The 19,916-nt window shown below is 34.6% G+C and overlaps 2 protein-coding genes across 5 annotated transcripts in view; both read left to right on the top strand.

Annotated features, from left to right (window-relative positions):
• The window catches only part of LOC127853028 (uncharacterized), a 387,010-nt gene that overhangs the window by 83,194 nt on the left and 283,900 nt on the right, over positions 1 to 19,916 (top strand). The window lies entirely within an intron of this gene.
• Positions 691 to 19,916, top strand: part of LOC127853032 (interferon-inducible GTPase 5-like) — a 206,086-nt gene continuing 186,860 nt past the window's right edge. For both annotated transcript variants that reach the window (XM_052387159.1, XM_052387158.1), the window contains exon 1: positions 691 to 761. The gene's annotated coding sequence lies outside the window, so the exon portion shown is untranslated. The remainder of the gene's footprint in view (positions 762 to 19,916) is intronic.

Below are 19,916 nucleotides of genomic sequence, written 5' to 3' on the forward strand. Positions count from 1 at the left end.
CTTACTAGTTGGCTTGTGTTTTCTTGTCAAGAAAAATGAAGAAATAGTATTAGTCATTAGTTGTAATGTGTAGTTGTATTTGCATCATAATTCAGAATGGAAAACCTAATACAGTAACTGTTTAAGAAGCTACATATATTTATTATAATTGCTGCAAATGTTTCTGTAAAGTCAGTTATACACCCTTCAATATCCAAGAACACGGGTAGTACAGTACTACCTGTATTTTTGGATATGGTAGTACAGGTACTAATTGAGTTTAAGCGTTACTCCTTTTCTTTCTGCCAGTGGCAGTACCGTTACTAATTAAATCCTTATCTGGAGCTCTGCCTAACCTTTAATGCAAAATAAATGTTACCCTTTATTTTAACATCTTCTCAGATTGACACTAAATCCCGAAAGAAATTATTGTGGTCAAAAGAATGAACGTTTTTTGCCGGTTGATTCTAAACTAGTTGACTGACTGTAGTATGAGACTGAGTCATTCAGTTGTTAAAGCGTCTTTATTTGGTGACTATTTACGTATTATATTCTTTTTATGGTTAACTTAAAAATTGCAGCACTTAAATGAACACAATACCGGTATGTCTGTATTAAAAAAAATCGTTCATGTGCTAAACATTTTACAGTTAACCTGAATTAAATACACGCATTGTCTTTACTGATTGACATTGCGCAATGTTCATTCACAGGGTGCACCCAGCAGGATCACGTGACTTTGTTGGGTTCCCAATGAAACGTTTAAGGATGTAAATACACAGGTAAGACCTGCATTTTAAAAACAATTGTCTAACGCATTTCGACTAGAGCATCAAAGACAGAATTGTATGCTGCTTATGACAATGTGAAATACACCAGAATTACTTAAAGGCCCAGTCTCACTATGATGCCGGTGGAGCCCTGGTGCGTGATCCAGGATCTAACGGGATGAACTGAGGCTGTATCGGGATGAACCGGGGACGACCGAGATGAACCGGGAACGACCGGGAACAACCGGGGCTCCACTGGGAAAGTATTAAAATGTTTAATACCTCCGGGATTAACCGGGAGTCACCGGGAAGGACCGTCAACGACCGGCGCGGCACCGGCAACAACCGGGACGGCACCGGGCAAAACCGGGACGGCACCGTAGCTTCACAGGGGCCAATACAGACCCCGTCAGAGCTACGGCAACGCCCCGTTTTTCGCCGGTGGAGCCCCGGTGAATTCCGACAGAGTCCCGGTATAGCTATGGCGCTCTGCCAGGACGCCACCGACATTCACCGGGGCCCCGCCTGGGCATTACCGGCGACGACCGGGGTTAAACCGGGCCGTTGCCGTAGCTCTGCCGGGGTCTGATGTCGGTATAGCCCCGGTGAGTGCCGTATGAGTTACGGTATACCGGGGCTCTGCCGGGACCTTGCCGGCTTTTACCGGGGCTTTACCTGGGCATTACCGGCGACAACCGGGGCTCTGCCGGGGCTTCACTGGGATAAACCGTAGCTAGTCCGGGGTCGACTGGGACTGTGTCGGGTTGTTGACCGTCTTCAACCGGGGCGGCACCGGAAAATAATGTGACAGCGTTTAAAAAATTCTACGAATCATCCCGGTTCTCGCCGGTCGACCGGCGTTAGCAAACCGGGATGGACCGGGGCTCTACCGGCAATAGTGAGACTTGGGCTTTATTTAAAAAGTCAGTGTTCTTGTTTAATATTTCACGTGTGCTGTACGATAATGGTGCACGCAACATGAACTTTTGTTATCGATTTCAGACGTTTTCAATGATTTATTCTTATACATTTAGATATCGGCACACACTGCAAGAAAAAAAATGTCTGTTTATACACATTTTATGCATATGTATTTCAATAACTTGAGATATTTGCAAAAATAAAGTTCTTAACGGTGTGATTACGTTATGTCAAGTCCGTGTGTAGATACCTAAAATGATGAACATCCGTTCATAATCCAAACGATTTTAATTTTTTTAACAATTGGATAACACGCTTTTGCAAGAAGGAATATACCGATATAATTTTTTTTTCATTTTACATATCCAATAAAATCTTAAGCAAAATGACTGAAAGCAAACAAATTTTACATTTAGCCCAGTGATTCGGAACAAAATGTTTCAATTACAATTCAACTCATTCATGAGATGAAGAACAAATTCATAAGTATTATTTCATTAAAAAAAATAAGTGTGATTAAATCTACCACAATTGATGCGCATGTTATCATAATCGTTTCTTTATCCGGTTTCAGAAATGAAAAAGTCGTGGTGTCGTTCGACATTTGATATATTAACTTGATCATTTAAATGCTTTAATAAAATCCATGAAGTAGTACGACAGATAAATGTTCCTCAGCACCCGAACTTGATTCGCAGTCCATGCAGCTGTCTTCTGCAGTTGCTGCTGCTGGTGATGATGTTAATACTGACGATATTTAAGGTGATGAGATGTTGATGATGCTAATGCTGATGACGTTGGTATATATGCTAAAAATGGTCATATGGTTGGTGTATATGCTGATAATAGGGACGACGAGTATGAGCATTATGAGGGTGATGGTGGTGGTGATGATGATGATGATGATGATGATGATGATGATGATGATGATGATGATGATGATGATGATGATGATGATGATGGAGGTGGTTGTGATGATGATGATTATGATGATGATTATGATGGTGCTGCGGCTAATGATAGGATGATGGAAGAGGTATTGACGTTCCTGATGATGCTTCTGATGATTTTAATGATGATGTTTGCGTTTTCTATTATTCATGGTTAAAGAAAGCTGTGCACGTTTGCTGCAATTTAAACGAAGGTACAATATCGAGTGCGTCGTAATGAAATGAACGTAATGAAAGTATATAAAAACATGCTCGGTTTGAGGATATATATGTGATAGGATATTTTTCTTCTAATGTTATTATGCGATTTGTGTCTTTAAACATGCACACGTTCACGCAGTTTCAAAATCGATAACGTAAAAACCCATATTGACGCATGATTTTAAAAAGATTTCCCATCGGTTAAGCCGGTGGAATATCTATCTCATTTTCTAAATATAATATCTTATCACCAAAGGCCACTTAAGTATGTTAGTGTGAGAAGGTGAGTACCATTTCATACTAATATGTCCGCAATACCTAGAAGAAAGAATTGAATATATTCCAGAATTCTATTACAAACGACCTAGTATGTTTAAATTTATTAAACTCCTAAATAGTAATAAGAAAACGACACTTAGAAAGTTAGCAATCTATTTTATAACGGGTTTCAAAAAAAGAGAAAACAATTTCAAATTGTTTATTATCACATGATTTGTTAAGAAGTACTATAGTTTATACTAACAACTGAGTGTACTATGCTCGTTACATGTTGTTATTAACCATGTATGTAACATGTAACTTTGTTGTTGTTGTTGTATTCCATGTCACATTATAACTTGTAATTAGAGCACTCTCACTCTCCAGTGATAAGTGAATTATTAATTGATGTATGTAATTTGAACATAATTATTATAATTTGTAATTATAATTTAATTTTTATAATTAATAATTATAAATTATATAATTTGTTATAATTATATAACAAAATGTCGTTAGTACAAAACGATATTGCAAATGCACATAGCATAATGAAAAAATGTACAGAACAAAATGATGTTTCTACAGGACAAAATGTAGTTTACACAAAACAACTTAGTAAATTCACAGAACATAAAGACCAGTGCCAGCAGAAGGGAGCGTTGGCGTTCCATAGTTTGCAAAGAGTTTTACACGGGGAATGTGTTTGCTATGGTTACATTAATCGAATACTCAAGATCGAATGAAGAAATTCTTTCGTATAGCTCTTGAAGATCGTGTTTTAGCACACATTCGTCAAATGCTAAATACTTTAATATCTATAAATGAGATAAAATATACTTTACCGTATCTTGATATTGTTTGCAAACAAATTTGTCAAGATTATCATGTAAACTTCGCATGAATTCAGCCGTATTGTACATTTTATCTCGCTAGGCCAGCTTGTTTGACCCGGGATTGACTTGTATTATCTACTTTCGTTTTCAGACTACGAAAAACCCGTAGACGGATGACGAATGTTCTTATGTTAGAATTGACATATTTACTATTATGAGTTTAGAAATAGTGTCATTAAGAACTTCATCTACGATAGAAAAGCGAAAATGACCGGAGAGGTGCCGCCGGTAGGCATCGTCGTTCTCGGGCGTAAACATGTAGGAAAAACAAGTTTAATCAAAGCTCTGTGTGGACGAGAAGAACACTTGGAATGCGCCTCTTCCAGTGTGGAGCCAGTGTTGTATCCATATCCGAAAAACAAGGCGATTTTTTTTTGGGACTTTCCTCCCTTTGGAAGCGACGATGTATCCAATGATGCTTTCACGGCTAGTGTCAAAGGCATTAAATTAGATACCGAACTTTACGAATGTGCTTTGCTTGTGTGCGACGATGAACTCGCCGAGTTAGATAAATCAATGCTCGAACAGGTTTTAAAGTTGAAATTCAGAAGAGTAATAATTGTGCGTAATAAAGTGAACGCTAGTATAGAATTGGATCACACCCTGTGTCCGGAGAATCACAATCCCGATAACGTGTTTTCCCAGTGCATAGGTGGCACAACAGAGTATTTTAAAGCTCATAAGCCAGACCAAATCTTTGTGTTGGACACGTTTGACACTGACAAGTTCCAGTTCAATGACCTTGACGTTTATCTTCAAAGCGGCGCTGGCTTCAACAGGGCAAATCCTGACCGATCATGTAGGGTAAGTTAGCGTTCATTTACCGGAAATACAAGTGTTTAAATCCGTTGAAAAAGATTATGTCGATTTATGTGCACAAGTACGAGTTTCCCTTTACTGAGCGATTTTTCTACCCATTTTCGGGTCAATGTATGTAGGCATAAGTTTATTAGTATGGCAATAGTGATTGTATTGCTTGTATATCTATAAGGGAAACATATACAATTTATTGGGCACATATAAACAATATATATGTATATACCACGAGAAGATAAAGGTTGGTGTAAATGCAGATAGCTGAGCGAGATATCTTTTAGTTAAACTATTGTTTACATGCAGACCACCAAATTGTCAAGGTGCTACGGTTTTAATGGGTGGCAGTTTTTGAAACACAGCATACAATTAGATATTGTAATTGTAGTAAGCTGATATGTATACATCAATTGTTTTATTGCTATCTTATTGTCTTTAACCAAGCGCTGAAATCACATATTTCACAGATATCTTTTTTTTTAACCAAAGCGCCCATTCACAAGCCGGAAGATTTGAACTGTATATATCAGTTACATGTAAGACTAAGTCACTTTTAACTGTTATTTGAATTATGCAACACTATTTTTGCATCTCCCTCACCAAACATAAGTGTGAGACCTTATGTATACATTTATCAGAAAGTTTTTTAATAACAGGAAACGAATGATCTCCTTATTGAGAATTGGTGGAGATTGCGTAACGCACAAAGCACATGAGTCCCTTGTCCAAAGGCCAATGTAATATTTAGAGGCCAAACATAACAGATGCAAACAACATTGTTAATATTAGCAATATTTAGTTTAAGGAAGTTTTTCGTTCTGATTGTAGCGTTGTGTTGTATTCACATTTATACTTTCTTATGAGTCTTTATCTCACTAATGTTCATTCTGGGTAGTTCGGGGACAGACGGAGAGTCAATGACTCTTTTCGAGTTTGTCAATTTTGGTAGAAAAAACAAATCTCGCACTAGTCCATGAAAATCGTTAGAAAAAATTAATCTGCCCGTTCTAGTAATATAACACGACATTTATTAAATTTTGGTACTAATCGTTGTATCATCTAGATATTTTTGCAAGAAAACTGAATATTCAGCATTACATCAGGTCACTTTATGTGTAGTTAATGATTTCCACATAACAGTTTACCGGCGTCTTAGGTTACCGGCTACTGTCTATTCTAATCATTAACATGGGTAAGGTTATAAAGGTACCCACAATCACTCCACCGGCCAACTTAACCGATTTTCATAAAATGCTTAATCTTTTTTTACACATTCAGAAAAAGTCAAGAGGACAGAGAATCTATAAGGACTATGACAAGCATCAGTCAGAGAAGAGTTACGACCCCATCCACTGTGATGAAAAAGAACAGTCAAGATGACATCAGTGACATCACTGCTGACGAAGACGAAGTGAAAGGATTGCTTCGAGATCTGAATCAGTTTTCTCCAAGCAAGAGGCATGATGTGATCAGAAGAACTCGAGATAACCTTGCACGATGGGAGACAGAAACTCTTCACATAGCTGTAACGGGAAATGCTGGAGTTGGCAAATCGAGCTTTATAAACGCTATTCGAGACGTCAAGCCAGATGAAAATGGTTGGGCACCCGTTTCTGTCGTTGAAGGAACCATGCGTCCAACAAAATATAGCCATCCCGTCTTTCCTAATATATTTTTATGGGATCTTCCAGGCGTTGGTACAGAACGTTTTAGGCGAGAAACGTACATGGACCAGGTTGAATTTGAAAGGTACGACTTCTACATAATTGTTTGCGCAGGACGTTTTACAGAGAACGACCTATCGTCAAAAAGGTAAAACGTTCTTCTTTGTCCGCACGAACGTTAAGCAAGACATCGATAACGAGAGACGAGTCTACGCGGGCCCATCGGTTTTCGACGAAAAATTCGTGCTTAGAAAAATACGGAGTAATTGTTTAGATAGTTTACCAATATCGCGGCGTGGAGAAGTTTTCCTCATCGACAATTACGAACCACACCTGTACGACTTTGGTAAGCTGGCAATCGCTATCATACACCATTCACCGCCGGACAAGAGACAGGTGGCCACGTTTGGGATGTGTCTTTTGACCGAAGATGTCATAAAGGTAAAGGAAGAAGAACTAAAGAATCGGATCTGGAAAACCGCCCTGATGGTTGCCGTAACTGATGCGTCGTCCATTGATGTGTTTGGCATTTCGTCAACTGATGATTATCTTCTAAAAGAGGCACATTTCTATCGGGAGCAGTTTCAGATAACAGATGCACACTTAGAGAAGTACGCTTCAGATGAAGGTAAAACGAAACAAGAGTTTATTGAGTGCAAGAAACTGAAGTCGACGATATTTAGCCATAGTGCAAAGATACCGATGCTTTTAAAAATGCTAGGTAAATCGAGTCCAAAGGTTAATGTTATTCTGCTTCCCTTACTAACGGCCGTGACCTCCGATGCAGTCTCGTTTGGAATAGCGATGAAATTTCTGCATGTTGCTTTGAATGCTGCCGTTGAAGACGCGAGAAAAATTAACGGTTTCACACAGTCAGACAATTGATAAGCTACCCTGAATTTATCCATTATTACAAGGATTTATTTTGAACGTTATACACTTACTATGAATACACACTTTAAAATAAGTATTTCGTGTAACTGCAATGTGATGGTATTTACTTCACCTGATAATCTTTCAATTAGAACGTCCATATATAGTCCAATAAGGGAAATTATGTTTATAGAGAACATTGTAACTTTAAGTCCATAGTGATTTAATTACATTATTCGATGTTTTGAACTTACCACGATAGGTGATTTTTATGTCCCCCACCACTATAGTGGAGGACATATTGTTTTTGCCCTGTCTGTTGGTTGGTTAGTTGGTTGGTTTGTTTTTTTGCCCAAACTTTAACATTTTGCCATAACTTTTGCTATATTAAAGATAGCAACTTCATATTTGGCATGCATAGGTATCTCATGGTGCTGCACATTTTGAGTGGTGAAAGGTAAAGGTCATCCCTCATGGTCAAAGGTCAAATATATAGCTTCAAAGCGGCGCAGAAGGGAACATAGTGTTTCTGACAAACACATATCTTGTTTTTAATTTTAAACACATTTGGGCTTAAATCCGGCGGGCTGTAATAAAGGCCTGAGACAGATAGTATATTAATATTAAAAATATCATATACGGGCTTTTTTATTTCAGAGTTTGAAACCTTTTGAGTTGCAAAAATAGGCAAAGTTGAATGTACCTAAAATAGACAAAGTTGAATGTACCTTGCAAACAGGGAAAACGAGGTATCTGCATAAGTAATGGTATAAAAGAGGTATGTAATATTTCCACAACCGACACATGCACGCATGTCCTTGTGCATATTCCTGTTTATTATATTGGGAGAAAAGAAAGTTTCAAGTATAATTGATCTTTTATTTGTTAAACAATTTCTGTTCAATACATATGTATTACATTTTGATTGTTATAGGTTTATATTCCAACTGAAAAGCGTTAAGCACAAAGGCATATTCAACTTCAAATCATTGACTTTTACAATATTGTTTATGTAACAAAGCATGTTCGAATTTGATTCATACATTTAAAGATTTAAAAGATCTAGTGTATATTTTCATTCTATACATGAAGATATACAAATTATGTTGTCTGTTCAAGGTCAATTTTCTTTTGGTACGTTGCATGGTCAAATTTGAGTTACGGAAGAATAAAATAGCATTGTAGGGTCATATTGTTTATAACATGCTTGGAAAGTATGTTAAAACTATTTCTTAAGAATTATTATTTGAATTAAAGTCAACGAACAAGATAATCAAGTGTCATAATATGGTCATGTTTGATAATTAATTTGACTTTATAGGTGGTTGCTTGAACTCATTTCATTCAGTTTTTTAAATAGTGTTTGATGTTTAAAACCATTTCATACAGTTTTTAAATGACCTTGTGGGGTTTAGTACATGTCGCCGATTTGTTATGTGCCATTCATGTTTTATGCCCACGGTTGGGTGGCATATAGCAGTTAAACTGTCCGTCAGTCCTTTTGTCTCTCTGTCAGTCTGTGCGTCCGTCCGAAAACTTTACATAGGCTATAACTTTTGCAATATTGAAGATAGCAACTTGATATTTTGCATGCATGTGTATCTCATGGAGCTGCACATTTTGAGTAATGAAAGGTCAAGGTCATCCTTCAAGGTCAAAGATCAAATGATAATTTCAAAGCGGCGCAGTAAGGGGCATTGTGTTTCTGACAAACACATTTATTGTTGTTAATTAAATACTTTGTGAATTGAATTTTTTATATGAATTATCATATATTAAGCGTTGTGTGCTCTATATTGATTAACTTATGTGTATATTCAATTTGCTTGTTTGGTGTTTCTAGCTGTTGTCATTGTTATGTACATATAACACTTTTTATTATTTGAGGCGCTCATTAAACCCTTCGTTACCTCTTCCTGCTCATGTTATATTTTCATGTTGTTTTGATTGTTCATTTTCTGATGTTTTATTAGATTCTTTTATTTTCTGTCTTATAAGTGTTTATTTGTTGCGAAAATACATTAATGTTGTGTTGTTTTCGTTGTTTTTTTTTCTGACGTTTTTTAAGATTGTTTTATTCTCTGTCTTATACGTGTTTATTTGTTGCCACAATACATGAATGTTTAGTGTATACAGTGACCTGAGAGACATAATAATGACAAGTTCTGCTCAATGGCATTCATGATGAATTAACTAATTGCTGTTTATAGTGATTTGTATGTATGCATTAATAACTTTATTAAGTTTTGAAGTGGCATGTTTTGTTCAGAAAATGGATGTAATGGATTGGAAAGTGAATGCAGATGTTCTAACATAGATAAATTACGCTGTTTATAGTTGCTCGTCCTAATCGCTGACTGTTTAACACATATCATTTAATAATATAAAATTTGATTTCGAACAATATGAAAATATAGACGGATCTTGGCATTGCTTATAATCGTAATAAGTATCAATATATTATATGCAATACATATTGTGATCTTCTATACTCAAATTGTGCAACATGTGATATATTTATTACTTGTAATTAATATGATTCAATCTACACACACTGTGCAATATGTGTATATTTAACGATTTCCTCTGTACTAATCAGTGTTCTCACGTGTATTGTTAACTTATATCATTTACATGATGACTAAAGTATTATATCAACTTATATTATCAAAAATTAAAAGAAATCCTCAAAGAGAATCGTCGCGTTATTTTATTGTGCTTTCTTTATTTATCTACACAACAGAAAATAGTGTATATATATATAATTGTTATGATACATGTATGATTGTATAAGAATTTTTCGCACTGAAACATTTTTTGTTAGAATACATAACCCAAAAGTGTGCTTTGACAATATAAGGTTTAAATTTATATGTACCAAATTGTTTTATTGTATGTTCAGTTTTCCGAAATTCATAGTTTTTTCTTGTTATTATTTTTATCATTAAATACGTCCAAAGAATGTGCCGTTCGTAAGTTTCTTACATCAAACTATACAATTTTGCAAAATTATTAAATAAATATAAGTAAAGTGACGTACTTTTTGTTAATTAAATCTCAAACACATTTACAATTCGAGTTACGTGACTTATTTTGGCAAGGTGACATAATGTACATTATGTTATTAAACAAATTATACTGTAATCCTAATCAAGTGTGTTTTATTTTGAACCTTGATTATATCTTGTGATTTAAGTTTATGTTTTCAATTCGCGTGTTTGTTCTTGTTTATGTAAGTACTCATTTTTCTGACGACACTGAATCATTGATTGAACTAACCGTAGCCTATATTTGTTTACTGCTTACTTTATATTATATCTAGTGTTTCTGATGTTGCTGTCTTTAGTATAGCCCTTTGTGACAATGCAGTATTAACTTTATTTTGTTTCCGTTTCGGGTATTTATTGGGTTCGGGTTCCTATTTATATACGCGTTTCTTCAATATTCTTCGGCATTATATTAGTTAATTTTCTTTCCGGATTCCTGTTTTGTTACGGTGTGTGTTAATGTGTTTTCGCCTTAGCAAATGTCTTTAATATTATGGATTACCTCTAATATTTAGTGTAAAATAGCAATAAATTCTTTACAAAGAAAATAAGGTCAGAATTATGTAGTTATTGCTATATTTGTAAAACTATACGCATAACACTGTATGATCACTATATATTAACCCCATTTATGTGCCATTCTCACGAAATATGTTTATTTCGTGTTTATTGAGATTAACTGTTCTTTACAATGATGTGTGTTTTTGTGTGAGTACTTCAATGCATGCTGTTATTTATTTATATGTATGTTAACGACGATGAGCTTCACAAGCTTAAGTAAAAAATAAACTATTCTGTTCTGTTCTGAAGACATTGCTTGTATATTTCTGTTTGTGTAACATCGGGGTTCCTGAGTGGTATATTTTGAAGAATCTTTTATTTCCCTTATTGTTGCATACACCATACATAATTAAGACAACAGTTTTTAAACAAACTTCCTTATACCCGTTATTGAAACGTAAGTTCTCAGTATTGCAAATGTTTCATCATTTAGCGCATACGATTTAAATGTCAACGCTTTGTTTTCGTAGCGTAAACGAGCAGGTGTATATAATCGAGGTCGCCGTGACGTAATGGATATGGGGTCCGCCTAGCGATCGGGAGGTAACGGGTTCGATCCCCATTGTGGGAGCGTTCTTTACATTTCCCCCATTGACACCAAGTACTGGTTCTAGTCCCAGGAAACAGACACGAAAGCATTTTAAATAAGTCCAAGGCTTTCTATATGATGTTACTTCAACAAAATTTATAACGAAACGTTTACGCTGATTCCGACACATTTACTCGCCTTTATTACAGAAACAAAATGTCTGTTTTTTCACTATCTGATCTCTATGGCCATTTCCGGAAGGCGGAAAGTTAATCTCAGCTTTCCAAAAATAGGTCTGTTTTGATTTTTTAAAGATCGTATACACATTCTCTCTCGAGACAATTGTAACATAAAAGAAGGCATTGTAGGTTATGCGTTAATTAGTCTCTAGATTTTTGCATAATATTATCAATTGCATCAACTTCAAAAGGCTTGTGCTTTGTTGATTCCCATTTTATTTTCTGTGATCAGTTGTTGTCTTCATTTAGATAATATATTATCTTAAATGTCCGATATGTATTAATGTATTTTGTTAATAAGCCATGACCTATGTATGAGATCATGGTTTTCCATGTATGATGTTCGTTTATGTTTTATTCAACTCTTTTCATTTTGCAATTTACTTATAATTTGGGAATATTGTTTCTTTTGTTTCAAATAAACCATTTGTTGTTTATCACCGGAAGTTATTATTAACAGATGGAGGTGCAATTTCAGCATGCCAGTGAGTGTTATGTTTTGCATGCAGATTTTCCACACAACAATTTTCAGCAACTTTGGTTAGGAACATATAAATTTTGTACTTGTTTTATTTCATTGAAATCTTTAATTTAACAATTATGATAAATTAAGTATCATAACGTTAGAAAGCCTGACTAAAACAAGAACTGGACACATTACTATCAGACCAAATTTTCACCCTCGCAACCTTGAATTCTATTTGATTGAAGTGAGTTTCATATATATTATAATTAAATACATATCATCGTTATAAATAGGGAGGCGGAAAACGACAACGGGCGAGGCATGGTATGGTATTGCGCAAGGGGGGGTTAGAGGGTTAGGCTTAGGGTTAGGGTTAGTGTTAGGGGTCGGGTTAGGGTTTGGGTTAGCCTAAACCCAACCCTAACCCGACCCCTAACCCTAACCCTTACCCTAACCCTTTTTTGGGGTTATCACACCTGACCGTGCCTCGCCCGTTGTAGTTTTCCGCCTCCCTTATAAATAGAGGATATTTGTTGGATTTGGCGGAATATCGATTTTAAATCACGAGTGATCATTGAAAATGAACAAATATTTTTTCTATGTTCACGGTTTCTTTTTATGTTCTGCTTACAAATGATTATTTTTGTATTTTTGCCATTCCGGACAATACATTTCACCTTGGGCGTCCCGATATATTAGTACATGTATGTTCAAGGGAAGCTTATCCGTATGTTTTATAAACATTCTATGCAGAGTAATCGCCTCTGGTAAGATTAGGGGTCACAATGGGGAAATCAAAGATATCTAAAAATAGTTCCGGTCAATGAATCAAAAATTTGCATTGTTATTTTTCACTGTTTGAAACAGTGAACTTTCAGTTTTAAATCGCTGATATTTCTCTATAAACCATCGGAAAGCATAAAATAAAGTCACGTAATCATTTTCATGCCCTCTTACTATTCAATTTGACAAAATGAAAACGTTGTATGTTAGATTTTAGTTTTTCTTCATGCGGCTGTCTGGTTAAAATCTCTGACAATAAGACCACGAAAAATTGTCCAAAAACCCCCGTTTGTTCCTACCGAAAACAGAACAATTAAATATTAGAGCGTGTTAATATCCGTAACATATGAAAATGACTTAATGAAATGTATGCTTGTATACAACTAACATTTAATGAGTCACCATTACCCAAGAAATGTAGTGCTGTGGGTGAAAGCCAAGGAATTGCAAGTTTGTATATTACAATACCGTCCACCTACTTGGAAAAATGTAATGTCCTGCATACTCGAAATATGCCCTACCAACGGAATGTGTATCTATTTCTTCCTGTAAAACCAGTTTTCGGTCAGTAAACATTTAATTACACAGAATTTATATACAACTTTGACAATTCAATGACCGTTTCGGTTTCTGACAAGTCTGTGCACGCACTATTAAAACACGAAAACATTTAAGTATCGTTCGCTGCAGTTGTAGTGTGCTAGACTTTTAAATAGATAGAAACATATGGTGCAAAGAGAGTAAGAACATTTCTAGCAATGAGCATATTAATAAAGTGGCAAATTGCGTGTGCATATTAACTACCTGTCTTTTGTTTAAATGCTATTGGAAGGAAACTACTTTCTCTCCCAAGTTATTTTCAAATACTTAGAGGGTTAGACTTCATAGTTCACCCTTTGAAATCGTTATAAGTTAAGAAACAGATTTACATTTAATTGGTTTTTTTGCACCATATATATAACAAAGATAATATAATCTTTCTCATACTTTTTCTATTTTAATTCATTCTCAACAGAATTGTATCTTTTTAATCTCTATGTGTAGTTTTAAATGTGAATCGTGTTTTTGGCGTTATTCTCTCTGAAAAAAAAATCAACACACGACACAACTTATTATTTTATCTGTTTGTTCAGAAGCACTACCAAAATGTCACTTCACAGGAAAAACGTTATGGAAGCACGTCTACTACAGGCTTCTTGACAAGAGCGTCGTTCGTCGTCGGAAAAGACACTTTGCGGATTTTACATCAGTCTCCTTACTGACGTTACTGTTTTTTAATAGTGTCCGTCCCCATTCAGGTCATATCAACTCGAGACTGTCTTACTATGTCAGTTGGTGAAGACAGTTTGCTCTGAACATTTTCGATTTTGGTTTTGCCTGGAAGGTATCAGGTATATAAGGGTTCCTTAAAGAATGATGCTTCTTTGTTAGGTATTGGACCTTTCTGTCGCTATGCAAATACACACATATAGGCGTAAACTCATAATCGTATTTATGTTTTACAAATTTTCATTACAACACTGGTTCTTTTTAAAGCAGATGCGTATATTGATATGTGAAAACCAATAAGTTCAATGCGCCTAGGTATTGCTGAAGATATTCCTCATACCTTCGTGTTAATATGCCGGACAGTGTATAACCAGAATGAACAGCATGTAAACGAATGTAAAAAAGTGCATGAGGAGGTTTTCATCTTCGAATCAGTTGTGACTCGGTATATACGAAGGCAAATGAGTTGTTACTGTGACTGTCGTTCCTCAATAACATGGTTTAATAATAAACCAAATAATGGCATCCTTTTCAAGAAATTGGCGACCTCAAAATCCTTTTTACGCCACCGCCGACCAATCACCACCACTTAAATAACATCTTATATGGCTTGCCAAAATTATATTATGCACATAATGTTATATGTCAATTTTTTTGCAAGAATAATAGGTATTTATTGTTTTGTAGTGTAATTCCCATAACCTAGCCTTACAGGATTACGCAATTAAAGTGCGTCTACTGCAGTATAAAAGCGCGTCTACCGCAGTATTAAAGCGCGTCTACCGCAGTATTAAAGCGCGTCTACCGCAGTATTAAAGCGCGTCTATCGCAGTTTCCTTGCGGTTGACTTGGGCTATCTTTTAAAGTAGTACGTCTAACGCACGTTTATCGCACAGTGACTAAAAAAACGTCGTATGTGGCCCGATAATACACTCTACGGATTCTACCTATCTTTCCTTCTGACGTAACGTAGGGCATGCATGAAGCTTCAATTTTCCAGCAACGTTTTGCCTGTTGCTGTTACGGATATAAGTGCGTCTCCAATCGAGTCAGATCATCTCGATACCGTCTTGGTCAGTCAGTTAGTGAATACAGTTAATGCTGCAATCGTGATACATCGGCTATCTCGGATTCCTCCGTAAGATAGACCTCGTGGCTAACGGTCGCCATTTTGCCTTGTATTACTACTTTACTACCCAAAAGGTTGTCAGTCTATTGTTATGAGGCTGTATACGATGCGCGTTGAACTAGCGCCACACTTTTTACCGAAACTTTGATATTAAGAGCACTATCAACGTTCATTTGTGTTGCATTTTGACCTATTATCCAAGTGATTTACTTTTCCATTATTATTTAATCACCCTATCATCCAATTTTTAAGATGAAATTACGGTGTTTACAAAACCAACCAAACCGAAAGTGAAACTCGATGCATTACGTTTCGCGATGTAAACATTAAATATTTGTTCAGTTTGAGGAAGCGAATCGATAATAGACGGTGGAATATGTATGCAATACAGACTATCATTGCCGATTGTAGTACTGGCTAAAAAATACCTTTTATGACAGGTCATGTATAGAACGTTAATCAAAATAGTGACCATAAATCACTACAAATGTCTGGGTTGATCATTAATATAATTAATGCACGTTTCTGATCTAATTGCCTGTATCTAGTTGTAATTACCATGATATTGATAAAATTAAAACGTTTTTTTCATAAATTAACATTACATGTTTTATTTTTATCATTTAGGTAATATATAATTGTATCATTATCATCATTAAATATTCTGAAAATAATCTAAATTATCATGATTACTTTAAAGTAGAATTTTTAAATTTTTCTCATTATTTTTAATGAATTTCCACATTGGCTTGATTCAAAATAAAATGTATTAATAAGGGTTTCAGTTTTTAATTTTTATCCAATTTTTAGTTCGATTAAATTTAAAGTACTAACTACATACATGTATGTGAAATGCTCTTGAGTTCGTTTCCTGGGCCTAGAACCAGTACTTGGGTGTCTCTTGGAGATTTCTTAAGAATGCTCCCACACTGGGGATCAAACCAGTGACCTCCAGATCATTAGGTGGACACCACATCCATTACACATCAGCGACCTTTAATTAGTAAATTACTTTAGTATTGCAGCATGATATAATATAATGTTGCTACATATTTTTGGAAAATGATTAATGTGCAGTACTAAATAAATCTAAATGCATACAATTTAAATTGTGTATATTGTGTGATTATTAGTTACAAATTCACTTTTAACAGGTATACTGGATTATGAAAGACTGATAAACATAAAATTGACAACTCATCTCCCCAACGATACTTTGTGTGGCTCATTCTCAGAACAAACATATAGTCAGTGTGAAAACTACAGTGTAAAAGACCACTTGATTGTGACAATTATGGCTGACCAAGCAAATGTTATCATTTAAAAAAAAGAAAACTTCCAGTTCAATATACATTTAATACCAATTATGACATTGACCAGCACAGAAAATATTTATAAGGTTGATTTTCCCAAAATTGACTGTTACAATTGGATACTGTTTTAAGCTTCACTCTACTTTGTCTGAAAAGAAAAGTCCTAAATGATGTAATAGAAACATACATATTTAATTTTTAGTTTAACAAGTATATATATATATATATATATATATATATATATATATATATTATTATATCTTTTTATTGATGGTCAATCAATTTAAGTTTAACCAATATATATATATATATATATATATATATATATATATATATATATATATATATATATATATATATATATATATATATATACACACATGATATACATGTGTATGCTTTATTTTTTTTCTATTGAAGCCAAATTAATATCCCATTAGATAGATACATGTAGATAATATCATAACAGTATTCCTAGTTTGTCTGCAAGTACTGCAGAAATCATGGATTATTATTTTACTGAGTCAGCCTTAATCTTTATATTATAATTGTTGAAACAGATTAAGATGTGCATAATACAATTGAGGATGCATCAAGATTAAAAAATTGTACATGTATAAATTAATAAAGAATCAATAACAATCAGAAACTGTGCATTTTTTTCAGTATTGTGTGAAAGGATTTGAAGTAATTATGTGTTTTTGAAATATGATTTATGTGAATTTGAATAAATATGTAAAATTTAGTGATTTTCTCAGACAAAACTGTTAATAACATACTAAAGTATTCAGAATGTATTATTGTAATATTCATTCGAATTTTTTAGTACAAAAAGCACTTTTTCCTGGCATTTGTATTTATAGTAATTGCTTATTTTATAATTCTGACAGCATTTATAAACTGTGTTCATGCAAGCATGAACACGGTTTCATTTTTTGAGTATTTAAACAAGAGGGCCATGATGGCCCTGTATAGCTCCACTGCTGATAAAAAGGCTGAAACAAAGTTCTCTGCATGTGCAAATACTTAAATATAGGCCCTATTTAAGCACATGTACACTTTTGTGACATTCTGGGATGGGTCAAATTTAACCCCAGGGGCATAATTTGAGCAAACTTTGTAGAGGACTACTATATCTCACTACATACAAAATGTGGTAGCCCTAGGTCCTAGAGTTAAGGACAAGAATATTTTTAAAGTTTTCACAAAATAAGCAAGATATAAGCGTATATAATGTTCAATGTTGTGACCTGCGGGTCAGGATAAAATTTGACCCAAAGGGCATAATTTGAACAAACTTGGTAGAGGACTATAAGATGTTACTGCATACCAAATTTGGTAGCCATAGTCCTAATGGTTTTCGACAAGAAGATTTTTAAAGATTTCACAAAATAGGCGCTTTATAAGCGTTTATTCAATTTTGTGACCCCCCGGGGCAGGGTCAAAGTTGACCACAGAGGCATTATTTGAACAAATTTGGTAGAGGTTTATTAGATGTCACTACATACCAAATTTGGAAGCCCTAAGCCCAATGGTTATGGACAACAAGATTTTTAAAGTTTTCACAAAATAGGCCCCATATAAGCGTATGTTCAGTTTTGTGACCCCGGGCAGGGTCAAATTTGACCCAAGGGGCATAATTTGAACAAACTTGGTAGAGAACTATTTCATGCCACTACATACCAAATTTGGTAGCCCTAGGCCCAATGGTTATGGACAAGAAGATTTGTAAAGTTTTCACAAAATATACCCTATATAAGCATATGTTCAATTTTGTGACCCCCGGAGCAGGGTCAAATTTGACCTCAGGGACATAATTTGAACAAATTTGGTAGAGGACTATTAGATGTCTCTACATTCCAAATTTGATAGCCCTAGGCCCAATGGTTATGGACGGGAGATTTTTAAAGTTTTCACAAAATAGGCCTTATATAAGCAAATTTTCAATTTCGTGACCCCCAGGGCAGAGTCAAATTTGATCCCAGGGGCATATTTTGAACAAATTTAAAAGAGGTTCACCCCAGGAACATTCCTAAGAATTTTCATCAGAATTGGACCAGTAGTTTAGGAGAAGAAGATGTTTAAAGGAAAGGTTAATGCACGGACGCACGATGGACACAGGACCTATGGCCAGTGGAGCTAAAAATCAAATTAAACATTTAGTTTTGATGTTAAATCAGTTTTTATATGCAAGTGTCTATTTCACTTATAAATTAAAACAGCATATTATTCATTATTGAAAAGATTATTCCAAGCTTGATGTCATATTTCAACTTTGCATAGTGTAGTTAATTGAACCTTGTATTGAACTGTATGGGCAGCTATATTTTTTAATTTTTGTATGTTGTATTATACAAAATGCATTATTTCTACCACAAGTCGACAATATAAGGCCTACTGCTACTAAATAGGCACTGGTATGAATTTGACACTGTTTTTGATGCTCATACAAAACATTAATTATTACTACACTTTAATATATTAAATATTTTCAAGTTTTTGTTCAACAGTTTTTGCAAAAAAAGAGTGTCTTAATGCATTTGAAAAAATACTTAAAACAAATTAAAAATGCATTTTAACATACCTTTTTCCTGGTAAAGTGTATTTGGGATGATAAAAAATACACTTGAAGAGTATTAATGCTGTAAAAATGCAGAAAAAAATACATTTGTTTCTGTTAGAAGTGTGTCTTTTTAAGTGTATTAAATGCACATCAAATGCAGATAAATACAATGCCAATACTGTTACATGTATTGTAATGGACATAAAATGCACTTGTTCTTGTAATTAAATGCTTTAGTGAATTGAAATAACCTTTTATAACGTTTTAACAATTAATAATACCTTTTTATATAAATTTTCTTTTGAAATGTGACACTTAAATGATTTTTGCACAACTAGTAAGAGATATAATTTGTGCTCCTAATGCTTTATCATTACACTGTATAATATCATTTGTTGTATGAAAATTACCCGTAAAATTCAAGTGAAAGCTCAAGAGATCAATAGCAGCGTGCTATACCCTGCTCCTTTTTACATGACTTGATGGTATTTAGTCCCCAATTCTACATGGCTAAGGGAAAATTAATGTGAAGATTTGACAAATAAGTCTTAACTGGGATCCAATAGGCAGACTTTCATATTACTTGTATTTAATTTAAATCATGATCTGAATTGCTCTTTGGCAAATCTTCGTTGGTCACAGTATTCAACTGAATTTTGTTCACTTTGTAGTGATTATAATATTTTCTATAT

This window comes from Dreissena polymorpha, chromosome 12 (genome assembly GCF_020536995.1).
Source record: "Dreissena polymorpha isolate Duluth1 chromosome 12, UMN_Dpol_1.0, whole genome shotgun sequence".
NCBI classification, from domain to species: domain Eukaryota; kingdom Metazoa; phylum Mollusca; class Bivalvia; order Myida; family Dreissenidae; genus Dreissena; species Dreissena polymorpha.